The sequence below is a fragment of the Haplochromis burtoni genome, unplaced genomic scaffold (assembly GCF_018398535.1).
Source record: "Haplochromis burtoni strain Fernald_Lab_line unplaced genomic scaffold, NCSU_Asbu1 Contig_763, whole genome shotgun sequence".
In the NCBI taxonomy this organism is placed as follows: domain Eukaryota; kingdom Metazoa; phylum Chordata; class Actinopteri; order Cichliformes; family Cichlidae; genus Haplochromis; species Haplochromis burtoni.
This window is the reverse complement of record NW_024583124.1, coordinates 72235-79204: the sequence shown is the minus strand read 5'-3', so window position 1 is coordinate 79204 and position 6970 is coordinate 72235.

Genomic DNA, 6970 nt, shown 5'->3' with positions numbered 1-6970 from the left:
GTGCTTGCTCATAGGGGGTCATATGATTGTTGGGTTTTTCCTCTGTATGTATTGTTGTAGGATCTGCCTTATAATATAAAGCGCTTTGAGGCGACTGTGTGACTTGGCGCTTTATAAATAAATTTGGACAGAATTGAATTGAATGAATATCTCTTTTAATCCAGATCAGATTTTTTTTCTTCTCAGAGTTTCTATGAGAAAACCGTGTGACACCCTCCATGGAGTTAGCGCATCTCCAGTCCGGCCACCCTGACATTAAGGGTCTGAGTGATGAAGAGCAGCAGGTTCTCCATGGAAACAACAACAGCTATGACTGGGTAGCTTGGACTGCATGTGTTTCTGCCTCATTAACATGTACTGAGACAAACTTATCTCCTACCTGCAGATCCCATCTTCTTCTCCTCTACAGGTCCATCCATCCTTACAACATAAACCTAAGGATGATCCAGTGGGAACTCTAATGCAGAGGTGGATGTCGGTAGAACTGCTGAATGCTCTGATGAGCAGGAAGATGAAGTGCTGATCTCAGCTGAACACCTGTGGGAGATTTTGGAGTGACATGTTAGACAGCATGTTCCACCAGCACCATTATCCAAACACAAAGTAAGCCCACAGGGGTTTTTATTTTAATGGCATTCACACACCAAGAGAGTTCAGATACTTTTAAGTGAGCACCATTGAGGCCTGAAACTGGTCTATACATCCCTCCATTCATAATAATGGACTGCATTCATATAGTGCTTTTCTAGACACTCAAAGTGCTTTACAGCACCACTATTCATTCACTCTCACATCACACACTGGTGGAATGTGAGAGTGGTGGAGGCAAATCACAGTTGTAGCCACAGCTGCGCTGGGGCAGACTGGCAGAAGAGAGGCTGCCATATCGCGCCATCGGCCCCTCTGGCCAACACCAGTAGGTGGTTGGGTGAAGGACACAATGACCAGGACAGACAGAGCTGGGAATCGGACAAGCAACCTTCCGGTTACAAGATGAGCTTCCCAACCGCCTGAACCATGGTCGCTCCATCCATCCATCCATCCATATAATCCAGTGTCCCTTCAGTTATTGTTACTAAGTCCTTATCTTTTTCTTTTTTATGTTTTTAGTTCTTGCCTACCCCGGGCTGTGGAACATCAGTGCCTGAAGACATTAAAATGACTTTAGCTAATAACATGGACCCCCGACCTCCTCCTGCTCCCACATCAGCAAATGAAAATTCCATCCATCCATCTTCTTCCGCTTTATCCGGGGCCGGGAATTGGCAGGTCATCCCCATCATCCCCAGACTCTGCTTCCTCCTCGGATGAGGTGGGATTGTCAGTGGGATTAAAGAGGTCCTCGAAGTATTCCTTCCACCGCAATTTTCTCAGTCAAAGTCAGCAGCTCTCAGCCAACTATACACAGTGCAGGTAGAGCACCGCTTTCCCCTCCTGAGACGCCTGACGGTTTGCTAGAATCTCTTCGAGGCAGTCTGAAAGTCTTTTTCCATGGCCTCTCTGAACTCCTCCCACACCCGAGTTTTTGCTTCAGCCACTGCCCGAGCCGCATTCTGCTAGGCCTGTCGGTACCTGTCAGCTGCCTCCAAAGTCCCACAGGCTAGCTAAGCCCAATAGGACTCCTTCTTCAGCCTGGTGGCTTTCTTCACCTCTGGTGTCCACCATTTGGTTCGGGTGTTACCACCACGACAGGCACCAACCACCTTCCGGCTGCAGCTCAATGCAGCAGCTTCGGCAATGGAGACGCTGAACATGGTTTGATTGATTGATTGAATCTTTATTTTGAACATTTTGAAAAAGTACAAAAAAATAGAATTAAAAGAGACAAATGAACAAAGCAAAACAAAAGGAAAACGAGCAACCACAACATGTTCCATTCAGACTCAATGTCCCCAGTCTCCCTCGGAATGCTATTGAAGCTCTGCCGGAGGTGTGCGTTGAAGACCTCGCGGACTGGGGCTTCTGCTAGGCGTTCCCAGCAAATGAAAATTCAAAGATTTAAATAATCTGACACGAGGCGGAAAAACAATCCAGAAACAACAGGAATCTGCAAACCTCTCAAATTTGAATTACCTGAGAAGCTTTGGTAGTATGTTAACTCATTCACTGCCAGCCATTGGCAGTGAATGAGTTAAACCCATTGACTCATTCACTGCAATTGACGGCTATAGACGTCAATGGCAGTGAATGAGTTAACTGGAACCATAGTCTGGAAGGAGAAATCCCGGTCTCCATAATAATTAGGTTATCGCAGAAGAAACCCTCAGATATGTCAGGAGAAGAGTGGTTTAACCTGCTTTCAGTTTAAGATCAATGAAATGTGTTCAAGTAAAGCAAACGGTGTACCTATTTTTGCTGCGCCTGTTCTGGATCTGTCCTGTGATGTTTGGAAAGCCTGATCTGGATTCATTATGATGAATATTTACTGTGTGCTGGGATAATGTGACTGTTCACATCAACAATAACAGAAAGGGTTCATCAGGAAGGTAACATATCCACAAAGCCAAAGGTCGCCACTCCAACCCTTCATTTATAACGTTTAACGTGAACATCTGTCTATGATGTTTCAGGGACTCTTTGATCAAACATATCCATGCTGATTGTCCTCAGCATTACTGTTTTACTGCTGCTTCATTTCTGGAAGTGAAACTTCAGATCTGAGTGGTTTTCTGATAAAGTTCACTTTAGCCTCTCATGTTTGACAGCTGGAGTGTTGTTTATGGTAAAGTGTCAGTAGTCTGTGGTCTCAGTGAGCACTGAGCTTGGTTTGCTGCTGTTCAAAATGAGAGCTGAATGATCAGAGACTCCCAGCAGTGATCCTGAGTCCTGACATGACAGAAAGGGGGGCAGGAGCGGCAGTAAGGAGCTAGGAAAAAAGAAGAGCGGTGACAGAAGCACGCCACAGTGAAGAGCACATCGTCATATCAGAGTGCTGTGATTGGAGGATCACAGTCTGAGCCTGAAACATAACAGGAATGAACTTCTGTGATCCAATCAGAGGAACAGATCAAACCACGATGGTGGCATCTTTGTCCCACACCGTTGACAGATTGAAGATAAGAGCGTCATAGATGAAGATGGTCTGCTGCAGAGTGAAGCGCTCTCATGTGATCATCAGCTGTGTGAACCAGGAAGCAACAGACGAGGGGCGGAGTCAGAGGGGCGGAGTCAGTCTGTGTTTATATTTTGAAATGTTGGAGCATAAATATATCTGATAAGGAACAAAGATAAAGATCTGACATTTTCTCTGCTCTCAGCATCAAAGTGAATGCGGAGCTGTAATGTGAGAGACATTAAAACATATCAGAGGCATATTCATAAAAAATCCACATTCGTGATAATTCAATGAGCTACAATTCATTAATATTCCCAAATAAAACATGAAGGATATGCACAAATATGTACACACATGCACTTATTTACCAAGATTATTTTCAGAGTCAGAGTGTCATCTGGAATCTGGGATCAGACTATGTGCTGATGATCTCTGTGGTACAGATGGTCATATTTGCTCCATCCAACAAAGTAACAAAGTATCCGAGCAAACAAAGTATTCTTTATTTTTGCACCACTGAGAAATATAAATATTTCAAAATGATTTCACGAGGTATCTTCTACAGTATGAAGTTTTTTATTAGTGCGTTTGCTCACACCTGGGACTTTGCAAGAGTGCTGGACGCTTTCAGTACTCCAACATTTTTCATGCATCTGTCCCAAAGGATACATTTAATAATTGAAAATTTCAGGCTTTCATGGTTAATATTTCTGTCCTGGTTCACAGTCTGATGCTAACGGACCGATAGAGAATCATCAGAGACTTACCGCAGTGACACCAAGACCTGGTTTCCTGAAGACTGCTGAGGTCGACCGCAGTCTTTCGAGTCCTCCAAGTCCTCTGATCCACAGCTGCTTGTAATCTTGTTGTCTTAAACGGGGGGTGGCTGCCTCGTGTCTCCGTGTGCTTCGCTGAACTATGGAACTGCTGTGACATGAACTCTGACTGTGATGTCTGAGATAAACTCACATGAGCATTCCTCAGCATAGAGGCCAGCATGAAAAATGACTCACAGTCTGGTGGAGAAAAATCAGCAGAGTGAAGAAAACAAAGTGTCTAACAGGACCGAGACACCCAGTCAGCATGAGAGGAGGGAGTCAGTGGAATCACTGAAACATGTGTGAGAAAATGAAACAGTCCTACCACACAGAGGTCTCCACAGGAGAAAGTCAACAATCAACATCAACCAGAGTTCGTTTATGTTGATTGTTGACTGTTGACTCTGAGTTTGTGGAAGCTGTTTACTGGAGCAGGGCTCTGATCTCCTCCTCTGTTCTCCTCATCTGACTCTCTGATTAAATCACTCTCCTTCAGGATGTGTCTGGACCTGAAACACGACTGTTCTCCGTCCCACAGATCCTGAACTGACACAGTGAGGAGCCCTGAGAGGATGAATGTATCCCACTTGGGTGGCATCCACACCACCCACAGAGCTCCGTGAGTCCGATCCACTGAGACGCCTCTCTGACACAGTAATGGCGGTCTGCCTGTCTCACCTCTCAGTGTGCAGTCAGGGACGCTCTGTGACTGGTGAGTTTTAACTGTAGTTCCTCTCAATGAAATGGTAAATGGACCGATTCTTATATAGAGCTTTTCTACTTTCACGGGCAGTGTTGGTCAAGTTACTTGAAAAAAGTAATCAGTAACTAATCACTGATTACTGCCCCAAAAGTAATCCCATTACTTTACTGATTACTTGCTTTCAAAAGTACTTAGTTACTTTTTAAAAACGTAATTTACAACCTGAATAGGTAATAAAGCAATAGATCTTTCAGCCCAATTCTACTTTTTTTGCATAATCCATCATATAAAATGTAATCAGTCGCTTACGTCATTGTCATGAGACACTCTCGCAAATGAAATCACTGTTTAGTAACGCAGTAATGCAGCATGCTTACGGGAAAGTAACAGTAATCTCATTATCTTTTTGCAATAGTAATCCCTTTACTTTAAAAAAGTAATCGGAATACAGTAACATGTTACTTGTGACGCGTTACTGCCCATCTCTGGTACGGAGCACTCAAAGATATACAACATGCCACATTCACCCAGTCACTTACTTCTAAGCTAAACTCCGATGGATACATCGGGGTTAGTATCTTGCCCAAGGATACTTGGCATGCATACTGGAGGAGCCAGGGATTGAACCACCAACCTTCAGTTCAGTAAGTGACCTGCTAATTTATGATATATGGAGGAAGTCACAGTGTGTGTGTATTTGAACATGTGTATGTACTTTAACTATAGCTATAAACAAATAATCTTATTATTGTTGTTGTTGTATGTGAGGTGGAGCAGCCAGCAGGGGGCAGCACACACTGAGTTCTCCACACTGAGCAGAATCAGAATCAGAATCAGAAAGGGTTTTATTGCCAAATGTTGAGCGGGTTTACAACATTAGGAAATTGCTGCGGTGCTTCAGTGCAAACATGCTGTTATAAATACTGTTATAAATTAAGCTTAAATAGACATGAAAATAAAAATGAGAATAAGAATTAAAAGTGCTAAGTAGATAGATAGATATATACATGATATATACATGAGTGCAGGTGGTGATCAGCAGCAGCAGTAGTACCTGTGGTGCTGTTAGCACTGTGTGAAGTACTGGTACTGAGTACTAGTAGTGGTATAATTAGTATTTGTTAGCATCTTGGTGGGTCAGAGGCAAACAGGTGAGGTCAGGTGAGTCTGTGGCAGCTCTGTGTGCACTTCTGTTCCACTTCCTGTCTCACACACACACTCAGAGGACCAGGTGTGTGTGTGTGTGTGTGTGTGTGTGTGTGTGTGTGTGTGTGTGTGTGTGTGTGTGTGTGAAGCTTCATTTTCTCAGGACAAGGCAGGAAGTGCTCCAGGTGCAGCTGAATGAGCACTTCCTGTTGGGAAACGTCAATTTCCTGCAAAGGACGGCGTGCAGCTGGACGATAAAATCACAATAATAAACAAAAAACATCCGAGACAGCCTGAGTCATCATCATGACTAAAATTATTATTGTTATTGTTGTTCTTCTTATTAATCATAGTAGTACTGTATTTTTATTATCATCTTATTTTAATTGTCATTTTATTTATTCTGTTTTCTGTGTTTGTTTTATTTATTTTTAAACTTCCTGAATATTTATATTTATTTTGTGTTTTTCTCGTGATTTTATTGACTTTTTGTCAGTTATTTTTTATTTATTTGTTTTACTTTACATTATTTGATTCATTATACATTTATAAATAATTATTTTTCTATTATTTCTTTATTGTTATCTGTTTTATGTTTTTAAATGTTTTACTTCTTCTTCTTTCTGTAAATATTTGTATTTATTTTCATGATGACTGATGATTATTGATCATTGATTATTGGGGGAATGACCTTCCTGCTGCCGTCTATAGCTACAGTTAATTGGCTGTGTTTGGTCAAACTGCTGCTGCTGACATGAGCAGTGTGCTGCAGGTCAAAGGTCAGACAGGGCTCGCTGAGCTCCTGTGGTCAAACTGAGCCCTGGAATCTGGATACCTGAAGACCTCGGCCTGTTGCCACAGTGACCAGCAGGCCCGGGAGCCCCCCCTTCCTCCTCCTAGTCTGTGGGAATCCTCGGTGTTTGTTCCTCTGAGGGAGCGGAGGAAGACGAGGAGGAGGAAGCTCACTATTTTTATGAATAAAGTTTGTGGATTCAAATACTCAGCTGTGTTCATTGTTTGGCTTCCTATTTGTAGAGTTTACACTCAAACCTGCCTCAGACGCCTTTAACACCACAGCACACCAGGGCCTGTGGTTTTATTTTAAAATCCTTCACTTTTAAAGCTGCAACAGTGTTAGCTCCTTCACAATAAATGGTAAATGGCCTGTATTTATATAGCGCTTTACTAGTCCCTAAGGACCCCAAAGCGCTTTACATATCCAGTCATCCACCCATTCACACACACATT